The 15,934-nt window shown below is 39.0% G+C and overlaps 1 protein-coding gene across 2 annotated transcripts in view; it reads right to left on the bottom strand.

Moving 5' to 3' along the window:
- RARB (retinoic acid receptor beta) overlaps positions 1 to 15,934 on the bottom strand; it is a 702,725-nt gene that overhangs the window by 666,405 nt on the left and 20,386 nt on the right. For both annotated transcript variants that reach the window (XM_076005783.1, XM_012786193.2), the window contains exon 2: positions 6,294 to 6,371. The gene's annotated coding sequence lies outside the window, so the exon portion shown is untranslated. The remainder of the gene's footprint in view (positions 1 to 6,293; positions 6,372 to 15,934) is intronic.

The raw sequence follows: 15,934 nt of genomic DNA, 5'->3' as shown, positions 1-15,934 counted from the left end.
CGCCTGACGTCAAGAGGAGGAGAGAATGGGGATATGAAGAGTTCCAGCCCCTGCAGCAGTATAAGGGTTGAATGGCCATTATGCCTGTGATCAGGACATCACCAGCCAATCAAAGTAAGGGCAACAAAAGAACAGAGGAGAAGTTGGTGAAACTTGTCTAAGTTTAGGGCAAAACAAAACTCAAATTCATGGGCAGACAGATTAAAGATAACAGAGGGGGGTGGACTTGAGGTATTGGGGTCACACAGGAATTGGGATGGGGTGGCACACCAAAAGCCTCCGGGAAAGGACTGGCTTTCGACAGGAAGCAGCATCCCCCTCTACCCACATAGCAGCATGAGGAATGGAGACCTGGTTGCAGAAGTGTCAGGGTGGGCAAGAAGTTAAGCTTATTTTCATAACATCAATTTTACCAACAAAGTAGGAGTTAAGGTTATCAAATGAGATTTAAAAAGTGTTAGGCTAAGGTTATCAAATATTTTAAAAGGTGTTAGGCTGGGGATAGGAGAAAAGTGAAGATAAAACAGCATTTCTTTTAAAAAAAATAAATCAAAGTTGTCACCACTTCAGAGTAGATCTTCCCACAGTTAATGCAAATTAGTGGCATTCTCCAATTATACTGGATTTATGAACGGGCTAGGCATATGAGAAGTTTTAGTCCCTATTCTCTATTTTGGCATTCATTTCTTGATGCTCTCCTTCACCTAACCCAGGTTACGCTGACACGATCTTTGACTTCCCACGGAGAAGTGTTCATTTTAACTGGCAGGCAAATGATATTACACTCTGAAGGCCCATCATGCTAAATGACCATTAAGCCATTACACTTAAGAACTGCCTCTCAAGATAGAGACTTCCAAGTGCTTTGCACAGTATCACTGTTTAACTATCAGCATTTTATAGACAGGGAATTGTCATCACCAAGCTCACATGAATTCCTCTGGTTATAAACAAAACATCTGTGGCTGGTTAGCTTGGTTGGTTCATCCATGAAGTTAAATGGCCAAAATCTTGGGTGGAATCCTTGTAAAGCTCTGTTAGCACGGCTCTCTGTTCACAAGCCCTTTATCCACAGCCCCAGCTAGATGAGGCATCTCATGAATTGACTCCCCTGTCTTAAAGAGGATATGGCTGCCAGCACCCCATCAATCCGCCTCTTTCCTCTTCTTCAACTTTCACTCTTCATGTTCATGGGGCTGTTCTCCTTTCTGGCTGTCCCTGCCTCTGTGCCTCTCCCCCAGTATTTTCATCCACTTTGATTACTCTTGTTTCTACCCAATCCCTCCCCACCCTTCAAAGTCTGCCTCAATTCCCACCAAAGTATTTTTCTCAGCTGACTCCAGTCTTTACAAGTCTCTATAAAATTGAATGTCCAGCCTTGGAATTTACTCTCTACACTTCAGTTCAGAACAACATCCAGTTTGAGACTCTAAGCTGTCTAAGGTATACCACAGGTATAGCACAATATAAAAAGAAAATCTTATTTCTATTTCAAGTTCAGTGCAGTAGTTCCCCCTTATACTCAGGGGGTACATTTCAAGATCCCCGGTGGACCCCTGAAACTTCAGATAGTGCCAAACCCTATATATGCATCTATATGTATATATAAATAATTTTTTTAAAAAATCTGGTCAAAATGGCTAAGTGACCAAGGGGCAGGTAGTGTATACAGTGTGGATATGCTGAACAAACAGATGATTGACATCCCAGGTGAGACAGTGAGAGATTTCATCAGGCTATTCAGAATGGTGGGTGATTTAAGACCTGTTATTTCTGGAATTCTCCATTTAATATTATCAGATCATAGTTAACCACAGGTAACTGAAGCCACAGAAAAAGAAACCATCGATAAAGGGTGGGGGGAGGACTACTGTACATGCATTACCCTCACTGGGTAATCTTGGACAATTCACCTAACTTCTTTGGACATTCATTTCTTCACTTGAGAGATGAAAATCCATACAACTGTAATTCTAGTAAGTACAGCCTTAAATTGCACTCAAACACTTGCTTACTGATGAATCAAACTAAACTCTATAAATACAAATCCATAGCCAGAGTAAAAAAAACCCAAGTCTTAAGGGCAACTCAGACCAGCAGCACCAGCACTTTAACTTCATTTTTCTTGTTTTTAGCCGTTTCTTATGAGTTGCAAAGAGCAACGTGTCTCACACGTATGCAATGCTGCTAATGTTGGAACGTTAGCTTAGGTTTCTTAAAAATGGTCCTTTGATGACTATCTTTAGACCACAACTTCAAAAGTTCAATCACAGTGGGAAGTTTGAGACTAGTCAACAGGACAGCTGATCAAGTTATACCAAAAGAATCATAAATATGTCCATGGTTTACTGCCATGTCAGATATTCTCAAACTGGTCCAGTGAGTCCTGTTGTTCCCTTCAGGGCATCCAACAAGCCAAAGCTACTTTGATAATAATACCAAGATGTCATTTGCCTTTTTCATTCTCATCCTCTCATAAGTGTACAGTAAAGTTTTCCAGAGGCTACATGTGATGTGTGATATCACAACAGTTTGCAGCAAATATGCAAACCTAGCTATCTTCTATTAAGCCAGTTACTAAAGAGAATTACAAAATTGGGGGGGGGGATGCCTTGTTTCTCACTAACTTTTTTGCTTTGGGGGAATATTTTTCATTAAAATTGTTAACACATAGTGAGTTTATTTTAAATAAAGCAGTATGTGCATTTCTATTTCAGTGTCTAATATGGTAAATATCAATAGATACAACCCATGTACATGAAAGATCTTTGAGATCTGTGACAACTTAAGAGTATAAGAGAGTCCTTACACTAAAACATTGGTTAACTGCTTCTCTATATCAATAAGGATATGAGATAAACACAATTGTCCTTTGCTTTTGACTCCTTGCAGATATCAAAGTCTGCAGATGCTCAAGTCTCTATACAAAATGACTTAGTATTTGCATATAGCCTACACACATCTTCCTGTATACTTTAAAGTATCTCTTATAATATCACTTATAATAGCTAATATAGTATAAATGCTATATAGTTATACTGTATTGTTTAGGGAATAATGACAAGAAATAGTCTATATATGCTCAGTATAGATGTTTTTTCTGAATAATTTCCATTTGCAGTTGGTTGAATCCATGGATGTAAAACCCTTAAAAAGCCAACTGTATTTGCCAAATGTAAGACACAGTCATGCATCACTTAGCAACAGGGATGTGTTCTGAGAAATACATCATTAGATGATTTCATCATTGTGTGAGCATCCCAGAGTACTTACACAAACCTAGATGGTATAGCCTACCACACACCAAGACTGTATGGTCTAGCCCAGGCATCCTCAAACTACGGCCCGCAAGCCACATGCCGCCCGCCTAGGATATTTATCTGGCTTGCCATGTGTTTTTGACACCGCTGCCTGTCCTGCTTAGCAGCAGGCTCGTCCCGGGGCCCACAGTGTGCACTCTCCAATGGTCTGAGGACAGTGAACTGGCCCCTGTTTAAAAAGTTTGAGGACCCCTGGTCTAGCCTATTGCTCCTGGGCTACAGACCTGTACAGCATATCACTGTACTGTATATTGTAGGCAATTGTAACATAAAGGTAAGGATTTGTGTATCTACACATATCTGAACAAAGATCCAGTAAACATACAGTGTTATCTTGTGGGACCACCAGCTTATATTTGGCCCGTCATTGACCAAAATGTTATGCTGCCCATGACTATATAAGTTGAACTGAGTTCTTGCTAAGAACATGTGAAGAAACACTCGTAACACATTATTTTTCATTGATAACCAGAACACTGAGCATTTTCTCCAAATGATGGAAGTAAGGTCCATACAATCCAATCTCTTCTGCTTTCAAATCTAACCCCAGCAAACTCTTCTGCCCATGATTGGGTGGTACGGGGAGTGGGCAATGCTCATACTACCACCTCTGCTCCAGGAGGCCAGTTCAGAGATAGTTGTCCCTGCACATACCCTTTCTGATAGCATGCATATTAGTTTGCTAGGGCTGCCATAGCAAGATACACAGACTGGGTAGCTTAAACAACAGAAATTTCTCATAGTTCTGGAGGCTAGAAATCCAGGAGAGGGGTGTTGACAGGTTTGATTTCTCCTGAGGCCCCTTTCCTTAGCTTGTAGAGGGCCTTCTCACATGGCCATTTTTTTGTGTGCTCTCTCACATCCCTGGTCTCTCTCTCTCTCTTCTTTTAGAGACACAATCATATTGAATTAGGGACTCTACTGGCCTCATTTTAACTCAATCAGCTCTTTGACAGTCCTGTCTCCAAATACTGTCACATAGACTAAGGCCCACTCACATGACCTCATTTCACCTTGATTATCTGTTTAAAGGTCCTGCTTCCAAGCAGGGTCACATTCTGAAAGGTACTGAGACTTCAACGTATGAATTTGGAGCTAAGACAATTTAGTACGTATCATGTCAAGAAATTCACGCTCTTCCATTTGGTGATTTCTAAAGGCTTATCTTACCTTTCTAAGTCATGAGTATACAAGAAGCCCTTTGAATTCGGGTAGCTAAAATTCCTCCTTTTACAAAGTAATTCAGGTACAGAGAGTTAAAGTAATTTATTTAAGGTCACACAGCACATTATCAGCTGATACATGTTAGTTATGCCTTGATTTTTAAATAGTCTTAATTTCAATACATTTAAGGAGTATACTATTTAAAGAAGGCTTGCAATGATTTTTAAAAGTTATTTAAGGATTTCCTGCAATGACTTTCTGTAAAGAATTTTTTTAAATCATGCTCTAGCTTATTTGTTTAGGTGTGTATAAGGCATAAAAGGGACGGGGCGGTATATGGTCTATTAGTTTCCTATACTTGGGTTTGCCTACATTGACACATAGGCAAACAATCCTTGCCAAGTGTTTGAAATGAAGCCCTTTCATCTACAGAAAAGCAATAAAAACAGAATGTAAAGAGACCTTCTGCCAAATGACCTGTTGAAAAGCAGCAGCCAAGCTAACAATTCCCTCATGTCCCGCTAACTAGACAAAGAGCTAAAAGGCAGCTGAGAGAGGGAAGGAGGCCTGAACGCAAAAGGATTTTTCCTACCGAAGCAATACCCAAGATGCCTCAGGTGTCTTTGATATTTGGCGTTCCTCCCTTCTCCCACAACACACAGCTGAAGGTAAGTTGCCTGACTCTAGGAGGCACTAACTGCCCTGACTTGGGTCCAGCTCTTTTTGGGAAACGGTTAGTATAACATGAGCATAGTACAAGATCTCCACAGTGTCAGGGAGTACGAACTAAGCGGAGATTCACAAAACTTGACTTGCTTTATTATCTAAAGCTAAGGTGAGCAAACTAGAACCTACAGGCCAAATCTACTCCTCCACCCAGTTTTTGTTTTTATTCTCAACCTTTGAGCTGAAGGGAAGAAAAAAAAAAAAAAAAGGAAAATGTTTTAGGACACATGAGAAAATACAATTCAAATTTCAGTGTCCAAAAATAAAGTTTTATTGGAACACGACACACTCACTCCTTTATATCTAGGGCTGCTTCACTGCTACAAGGGCAGAATTGAGTAATTGTGACAGAGAACACTGGGCCCACAAAAAGCCTGAAACATTTACTATCCGGTCCTTTACAGAAAATGTTTGCAGACACATGATCTAAATTTTGAGTCATCCAGCAAAGTATATAAAGCTTACGTTTAAGATTTTACTATCTTTGCATATTCCACCCTGGAAAACCTTAAGAACTAAGCAAAGCATACTGAGTGCATCGGTTTAGTTTAGGATTCTGTAGAACACACTAAACCAAAAAGATCACCACACTTAGAATTGCCAGAATAAAGTCATTTGAGACGAAAATCCTCTGAGGTGAGAGAACAGCTTTAGAACATTTTGTTTTACTTCCAGGTGAGTACAATAACACGGTGCCTCAAGTCATTCTCATGTTTAACTATTACAACATGAGAGTTGTAATAAAAAACTCAGTGCACATTTCAACACATAGCTCTAAGACAAAATTCCACTCCTCAAATCCATCCTCACTCTCAGTCACAACTCCCCCCCCCCCCACCTTAAACAGAAGCAAAACTCTCAAACCCCCAGGACCACCTTGTTTTAAGAGACAATTCAACATATAGCAGGATTATCAACTTTTCTCTCTGAGATCCTCCTAGCAAGAAACTGTTGCCTTGGATCAAACTGATTAACTGGAATGAATATTCCAAAACCCACATAGGGCTGAGTACAAAGGGAACTGCTGAATACAACTTGTAATAAAAGTGGTACAAAGTCTAAAAGGACTAAATCCAAACATACCTCCTGTCTGTAGATCCTGGGAACAATTCTCCAGATGAACAGGGTCGGTGACTGTTTTTGACGGTGATCTTCAGGATCCTGCAATAGCAATTATCTTCATTTAGCAGCCTTAGACATCACAGGACAGAAAAATAAAATTTAAATAGGCTTTATTATTCAAAGTCTTTGCCTGTTTCTTCACCATACCTCCTTTCCATGATGTAACATGTTCAGCCTTCTCCAAACGAGGGGAAACCAACCCCCAAGCTCCTCTGCTAGACCTTAAGCCAAACTGCAACATCTCCACTGAACTATAACCCTTAAGAGGGAAGAAATCACGTGACCGGGTGTAGCCATCTTTGTGCTGGGCTTCAAACGAACTCAGCTGTGAGCTAAGGTACTTTAGTACGTAAAATAATTCATACAGGTGGCAAATGTTAATTATAGAGCATATCTCATTAGGGTAGACCTTTGACCCGTGAGCAAATTAACAGTAGATTGGATAGAAGTTCTGCCATAATCCAGGCCCGTAAAGATTTAAAAGAAGGAAAATTATTGTAATCTTCTTGGTTTCATCATTTTTTTACATAATAAAATAAGTCCTAGGGTCTACTGAGAAATACCTCTAATTATTGCCTCAGCCATCTTAGGGAAATATGACAATGGCTTCCAATCCTAGCTTTTTCTTAAAGTGTTAGCTTCTAAATTGTCCTTTATTTTCTGAGAATATAAGTAGGTTTTCTTAATTTCCTTCTGATAGGGAAGCGAAATAACTTGTCTCAGAGACGCTGTTAGATTCAGGATTAATGATTACAGGCTGAATATTCCTGAAGTCTTAATAGGATTCATTCAAAGAGGAGTAACTTCAGTTGCCAGAATAAGGAAAAATACAGGATGCCAAGAAAATTTGAGTTTTAGGTAAAAAACAAATACATTTTGTTGTTTATACCATGTGTTGAATATACACATTTTTGTATATATCCATGCAATTTTTGGAACATAACTTAAATTTGAGACATAATTACGCTAAAATATTTATCAGAAATTCAAATTTAACTTGGAATCCTGAATTTTATCTGTCAACCCTAGAAACATGTTCAATTCAAAATGATTCTTGGTGAACAAGTAGTGGGGAAAAAGTTTAGTAAGTGTGTTGTGCCTCATCTTGGAAGATAAACGTTCCTAAAAACTTTGGAACAGACCTCAAATACTTTCAAGCCTCAGTTCTCCAATCTGAGAAATGGAGGGTTTGAAATCTAAATGTTGCATGGGCCTGCAACGAGAAATTTTAGAAGTAATGATAGTCCGGTTATAAGATAAATGGCAATATCCTTGATTTTTTGAAATTCCTTAGACTGTTTTGGTATGAATTGTAATGATTGGTGTAATTAATTTATAAGCAAATTACATGAACAAAAACGGAGTGTGTTCGGGTCCAGTCTTGGACCCCATCATGAACTACACCCCAGGTGTAGTATAGCAACTAATAATGAGAAGGCATTTTTCTCTTCAGCTTTGGTGTGTTTTATCTACCAAATAAATCAATTTAAAACTCATTTTGATGCTGCTCCACCCCCACCCCCTCAGCCTCATCATTTCAATGTGAAAAAAAGGAGAGGGATTCAAACCAGCTTAATCCAGTTGCCTTCTCAACATACAGACTCCTTAAGTGTTGCCTCAGACTATGTCTGACCTCCTGAACTCACAGTGGGGAAATTAAGGCAGAAAAACCTAGCAGTTCAAACTGTTGCAGCCTCAAGACTTGGTAAGATTTCATCTTTGAGGTTCCATAAAGCAAATAGGGTTGAGGGAAATAACCAGAGTAACATGTTGAAGAAAGCTTTATTTTTAAGGACTGAAAATGGCCCTGAACACGGAGCCTTTAGGAGGGTAGAAGCTACAGAAATTCAAGGTAATCATATTAGGTTACCAAAGAATAATGACATAAACAGGACAACTAATCAAGAGAGGGGAGTTGCGTGCAGAGAAGAAGAAAACTTAAGAGATAATTAGATACAGTACAAAGATCTTATACCTTGTACAAGATACAGTACAAGGAATCTTTTGTCTTGGATGACTTCAGCCAACCTCAAAGTCATTCTGGGGGATATAATAATCACACCTACCTCAGAGTTACTTTTATCACATAATGGATCAAGAAGTATTTCTATTCCTTAATACTATTGATTGGCTTCAGCAAACCAAAAAGGAATTAGTTCCCTCTGAGGAGTCCCCTTGATATTCAAACCAGGAAGTCTCACCATGAAGTTAATAGTCCTTCACCATAATCCCCTGAGAGTTCCATGGTGGCTCTAAAACCTGGCCTGTCCTTACCTGAAAAAGTCCCCTGCAAGGGGCATTTCAAATAATTAGGAGGGAATCATGGTACATGTATATGAGAAGAACAGAGATTCTCAAAATATTGTATATATATATAAGAATCACCTGGAGAAACTTGTTATTAGTGCTCCAGTCTCCACCTGGAATATTGAATCAGATTCTGATGTGGTAAGTCTTAATTGTTTTTTAACGATGCATGTGATATTTGTGTACTACGAGCACTATAATGTGCTAAGAACTGAAAGTGTAGAAATGTAAATATGCACTACTCCTTCTCAAAAGTTTATCATCATTTGAGTGTGTTATTTCTCAGAGCAGACCTATAGGGAACAGGTATTAATTTCACTTTATAGAAGAAAAAGCTGAGGTCCAAATAGATCACAGAACACACCCAAAGACACACACACAGCCAGTACATACAGACGTCAAGTTCACAAAGGAGGTAAGTTTGTTCATTCATTGTTTCTTTCTCTCACCACTTCCTATTTCTCTGCCACACCTGCCACCTATTCTGGCGTACTCAAAACTGTGTTCTGAACTCACCAGACAGACACCTGCCCCAGGACCTTTGCTTCTCTCTTCTCTATGTCTGAAGCATTCTTCCCCATTATCTCTTGACTTCTTCACTTCCTTCAGTTTCTGATCAAGCATCACCTTCTCAGAGAGACCTTCCACGACCATAGTATTTAAAATTCCAGCCCTCCAACAGGACGCCCTGCTCTCCTTCCCTGCCTTCTCAATCCTCTGAGAGGTAACGTTTAGCAAATAAATTGAAGACACTCCATCTTACAAACCTTGTGTATAGCAAGCACACTAATCACTCTAAGGGATTTATTTTATTTATTTATATATATATGCATATATATATATACACACACACACACACACACACTTCATGGTTTCTTGCCTGTCTCCCCTGCTAAGATGGTAGTTCTCAAACCTTACCAGCATCAGCATCCCCAGAAGGACGTTTCAAAGCCCAGATTACTCATTCCCAGCCCCAGAGACTCGACTGAAGTGACGCTGATGGTGCTGATCAGCAGCCCATTTTGAACAGCCCTGCCATAAGGCACTAGTTCTCATCCAGGGATGATTTTGCCCCCAGGGAACATTTCATAGTATCTGGAGACTTTTTTTTATTGTTACAGCCGGAGTTGGGGAGCCACCTGGCATCTTGAGAATAGAGGCCGGGAATGCTACTAAACATCCTACGATGCACAGGATAGCCCGCTGCCCGCACCACCCACACCGCCACCCTAGCAAAGAATTATCCAGCTCAACATGCCAACAGTGCTGAGGTTGAGAAACCCTGTCCTAGAAGAATGCTTCTCAAACACACTATTATGCATCAAGGCCTGGAGGGTTTATTAAAATCTATATTGTCAGCCTGCACCTCCAGAGTTTGTTTTGTTAGGTAGGTCCAATGTAGTGCCTGAAAATTTACATTCCTACTAAGTACCCAGGTGAATTGCTATTGGTCCCAGCCTGAAACTTGGGGAACAATAACAGAAGGAAGGCTCCCTGAAGCAGGAATCATGGTCTCTTTACTTACTTCTCTTTCTTCAGCAATAAAGTGTGGCATAGTACAGTCACTTGTTTCTAATTTCTTAATAACAGCACTCCCCCACCACTCACACAGCTATTCGACACTGAGGATCCTTATATTACACATTAAGACACAAGAGTTGTTTTTGTTTATTCTTTTGGCAGCAAATTTGAGACCCCTTCTGTTCCTATTGACCCTTCAGCTCATTTACTACCAACCAAAGAAGTCTGACGAGAGTTCACATGTTTGCCCCAACAGGCCTGACAGTCTGCCCAGGGATGCTCAGATTACATCCCCCGGGTGAGATCTGTGCAAAAGAAACAAACTGTCAAATGCAAGTCCCTGCATTTTCTATTTATGATGAAACCACACCGTCCTACAACCACCTGTCATGCAATTCCAATTTTCATAAAGGCCAGAAAATTAACACACACACACACCACACTTTCTCTCACACAGACTTAGTTCTTCAATCCGGTGCTTGAGTAGGGCCCCTAGAATTTTAACACAATTGGGAATTGGCGTGTCTTGAATGTACTTGCGCTTCCATAACCTCATCTCTGGCAGCTGTCCTCTTTAAGATGGTATCTTCCAGGTGCTGCCAATTACCTCTCCTTACATCATTTTCTGGGGGAATATTAAATTCAGTTCCTTTTATCCTGTGCCCAGGGCCAACAATGAAGCGGTTGATCTCCATAATTCAAACATGTCTGATATCTTAGATTCAATGGCCCTGTTTAAGACAGGCATTTAATGAAGAACTGGTGAATGAGAAGTTTAATGGCTAAAGTGAAGGCATTCCATCTTACAAATCTCTTTTTACTCATGTGGAATCATCAGCCAGTGTTATTGATTTGCATTTACTGATTGGACTTTCTATTGTTTTCAGATGTTAGTATCCTCTGCCGGAGCCTGCAGGCTATTAGTTTCAGGGTAAAGCTCACTGTCCTGAAAAACCAAAGGCTTCTCCACTGAATTGGAAAAAGCTGAAGCATCTTTGGTAGCTCAGAGAAGCCAACACTTTCAGAAAGCTGGAAGAAGTATTTCACTAATTGTCATTACCTTACAACAGTGAGGATCTACACAGAAATAATTAAAATCTCTAAAAATGAGCACATTCATTCTTTAAAAAATAGCATTGGGGTATAATTTACATGTCATAGACTACGCCTGTTTAAGTGTACAATCCAGTGATTCTTAGTAAACTTAGAGTTGTGCAGCCATCACTACTAATTTTAGAACATTTCCATCATCCCAAAAAGATAAGGCCACTGTAGTTACCTATCACCAGCCACAGTCAGATACTAATCTGCTTCCTACCTCTATAGATTTGCCTTTTTGAGAATTTCACGAAATGGAATCATACAGTATGTTGTCTTTGTATATGACTGCTCTCACTTAGCATAATGTTTTTGAAATTCATCTATGTTGTAGCATATATCAGTACTTCATTCCTTTTTACAGCCAAACAGCAGTCATTCTAAGGATATATTACAATTTGTTTGCCTATTCACCAGTTGATACATATTTATTTTGTTTGGCTATTATGAATAATGCTGCTGTGAACATTTATGTAAACGCTTTGTGTGGGCATATTTTCATTTCTTTGGGGTAGATTCCTTGAAATCCTGGGTCATATGATAAATCTATGTTTAACATTTTAACAGGTGCAAAATTATTTTCCAAAGTGGCTGTACCATATTACAATCCTACAAGCAATGTATGAGGGTTCCAGTTTCTCCACATCCCCTCCAACATTTGTTATTGTCTATCTTTTTTATTATAGTCATACATGGTTCACTCTTAATGATGAAATGTGAGAAAGAATACTTTCAAATTTATACCACCAATATAAAAATACAGCCAATATTTATTAAGGGGCAGCTCTGTATAATGTCCTTTAAATATATTACTGTTAACCTATAATTAACAAAATGACATATCATCCACAGTTTACAAATGAAAAAATAGAGTTCAGAAAGGCTAAAATTTTGCCCATGGAATCCCAGCAAGTTGGTGGCAAAATCTGAATTCAATGCCAGATGTATATGACACAAAACTTAAATGCAAGAGTTACCCATGCAGAAATTAAGATACATCTGAAATATAAGCATGGGCTTCATTTTACTAATAATGGCCAAGGTACTTCCACTAAGTTCATTAAAAAGAGGAATAAACAAACAAATTCAACTGTTTCTAATGACTACAGATTATCCTTTGAAGAAACTATACTGAAATTCTAGAGAACAATTTCACCTTGAAATTTTCTTTTCAAATGTCAGTCCCACAGTTGTAGTTTTGATTCAGGATTTAACCAGCAAGATATTTATGACAATCAAAACTCAAATGAAACATACTTCATAGCAATGAAAATGCTGAATGATTTTTATTGACTGTACTGAATCATTTGCTACCATCAAAAGATGTAAATTCTGACAACTGCTGTTCATGTTTGAGTACTTAAAAACCATTTATTGCCAGCTTCTGGAGTCCCGCCTGTGACTGAAGAGTATTGATGTTTCATCTGGCTTGTATTCCATTGCAAATAGGCTGTTGGCAGAATGGTGGCCAAAGTCACTGGATGGAACTGCTCTAGCTGAAAATCTTTACCTTGATGCCGTCTCTGGCCATAACCTCTTCACCTACCTACTCACTCTCCTACCACCAGTGTGACTCCATCTGATCTGTCCTTTGTCATTCAAAAGGCCATCCTGCTCTCTCAGCCTAATTCTTCTCTGCCTTGAAGGTTCTCTGAACACTGGCTTGAAATGCACATTTCAGGACAGGTCTGCTCATTTCCTTTGGATTATTCTGTTTGACACAGATGGTTTGCTAATGAATACTTGTGCTCCCGTTTTGTTTTGGACTATCTGGTCATGTAGATCCTTGCTACTCAAAGTATGTTCCACAGAATGGCAACATCAGCATCCTCTGGGAGCTTGTTAGAAATGCAGGATTTCAGGGCTCTTCCCTGACTATTATTGATCAGAATCTGCATTTTTAACAATCTCCCCTAGGTTAGTTCTCTGCACTAGATTATTAAGTTTAGTACAGACTCTTAGGTCTAACTCACAGACTCCAAACCTCACATTACCCAGTTGAAAATCTGTCCCTACCAGGAGTAATAGCAGGGGACATTTACCATTCAGAAAGCACTTCCTTCTCTTCTGTCTGCATGAGTTTCTTCCCCGTGTCTCTAAACATGCTAAAACCACTCTTTTTTAAATCAACAACAGAATCGCCTGACTTTGTTACCCCTTTGAGGAAGAGTGCACTATTGTTCACATTTATCTGCTTCCTCTCCCTGTGGGAGTATTAAACATCCCCATCCTGTTGAACCCAGGTTTGCCTATATGATTTGTTTTGGCCAAAGAAATGTAAGCAAAATGATATATGTCATTTCTAAGCAGAAGCTTTAAGAGTCAGTTGACGCCTTGGCCTTTCTCTCTTTCCACTGTCACAAGCTTAGTGATGGCCCACATGGAGGAGGCTCTGTTATATTCAAAGAGAAGACAACATGGAACAGAACCAAAAGGGACCTATGAAAGGCAGCTAGGTTTGCTGTTGAAAGTAACAGAGATTTTGGGACCATTTGTTACAGCATATTTTAGCATAAACTTACTGATATGCTTTGAATCACTGTTTTCTTGTTTTCAATATAAAAAAATTAGGAATAAACACACCTAGAGAGAAGAATCTTATTTAGAGGTCACTCACATCTGAATTCTCAAGAACTTAGGTTGCCCTTTCCTCCTCTGCCAACTCTACCAAATTTTTTAAGGATTATCATTCGTATCCTAATTTCCAGATTATTCCCAGTCTGCATTATGATTTTTATTTCTCTATAGCAGAGATCAGCAAACATTTTCTGTAAAGGTCCAGATAGTAAACATTTTAGGCTTTGCAGATCATACTAATTCTCTTACAACTACTCAATTCTACCACGGCAGTGTGAAGGCAGCCTTGGACACTACATGAGTCAATGGGTATAACTGCTGCAATGGTCTGAAAATTTAGGTGTTGGAAACTTAATTCCCAATATTCCTAGTGTTGGGAGGTAGGGCTTTTTGGGACATGTTTAGGTCATGAGGGCTCTACTCTCATGAATGGATTAATGCCGCTATAACAGGGCTTGCAGGAATGGGTTTATTTTCTCTTGTCCTGACTTCTATCATGTTAGGACACAGCAAGAAGATCCCCAGAAGAAGCAAATCCCTTGATCTTGGACTTCCTAGCTTCCGGAATTATGAAAAATAAATCTCTGTTCTTTATAAATTACCCAGTCTCGGGTATTCTGTTATAGAAGCACAAAATGGACTAAGACAATGGGTGTTCTGATAAAACTTGACTAGCTCAAGGTTCAAACTTAAAGGCTATTTTTATCTAACACCTTAGCCCATACAAACTAAAACAAGCATGAAATAATCACAAAACCACAGAAATTTCACCTGCAGGGATATTGGACATCTTTTAGCTCAACCCTATACTTTTACAGATAAAGAAATTATTATACAAACATATTAAAAAGTCATGCCCCAAACAAAACTCTAGTTAATGTTATACATGCTAAAACATTGGGGGACAAATATACTTATATCTTCAATTTACTTTGAAATGCACCCCCAAAGTAAGAAGGATTGATGAATTAGTAAAAGAATGGATAGGTGTATGACAAGGCAAGGATAGTAAAACGTTATTTATAGAATATAGATGATGTATATATGGACATTCCCTGCAAAATCATTTTAACCTGTTTGAAAAATTTCATAATAAAATATTGAGGGGAAAATGTGTACCAAAACTAAAGTCTTTAAGAGCTGGGACATAATTAATTGACTTGTGTAGTATAATTCCATTTGATAAATATCTCATAGAAATTTATGGATTTGGAAAATGATATAAAAAAGTCTTGAGAGACCAGCTCTAATACCTCCATGGTCATTAGATAAATACTTTTTGAGACCATACTATGTGTTAGGTGCTGACATCTTATTATAAAAAATAAAAAGAAAACAGATGTGGAGTCTAATGGGAGATAAACGCTAACCAACCTTTGGTGGATTTGAAATTCTCTAACAGCTATTATACCACCTTTGCCCCTTTGAGTGAGAGTGGAATAAATGAATTCTTATCCTTTCATAGAGTAAGCAGAACCAGCTGTCAAGAGAGATTGGTAAAGAGCCCATCAATTCATGAGCGGATAATTAAAATGTGGTATATCTTCACAATGGAATATTACTCAATCCTAAGAAATGACGGTGAGCTAGCACCGTTTATGCTATCCTGGATTAAGCTTAAGCCCATTATCCAAAGTGAGGCAACACAAGACATGGGAAATGGGCTCCACATCTACTCGTCATCAAATTGGTACTGACTGATTAAAACTATGGTTTTCAAATGGTGGCAATGCTCACCAGGGATTGGGGGTGGGGGGGAGACCCAATCTTAGGGAGGTGGAGAGTATTTTGGAGGGGAAGGGCATAACTTTAACCCTTCTTAGGGAGAGGCAAAGATATACAATGTAACCAAAATGTCAAAAAAAAAATCAAAACAAAACTTTTTATCAGGTGGTGGGCAGGTGGTAAGGGGGAGGAAGAAAGGGGTGTATACTTCCATAACGTGTGTGATGCACACCACCGGGGGATTGGACACATTGGGGGGAGGGGGAGGCAGGGGCAATATTTGTAACCCTAACAATATTTGTACCTCCATAATATAATGAAATAAATAAAAAAAAAGAGAGAATGGTTATAGGACAATACATATATATCATCAT

This window comes from Microcebus murinus, chromosome 1 (genome assembly GCF_040939455.1).
Source record: "Microcebus murinus isolate Inina chromosome 1, M.murinus_Inina_mat1.0, whole genome shotgun sequence".
Lineage (NCBI taxonomy): Eukaryota > Metazoa > Chordata > Mammalia > Primates > Cheirogaleidae > Microcebus > Microcebus murinus.
Note: the sequence above shows the minus strand (reverse complement) of the source record. Positions and strands in the feature narration are given on the sequence as shown.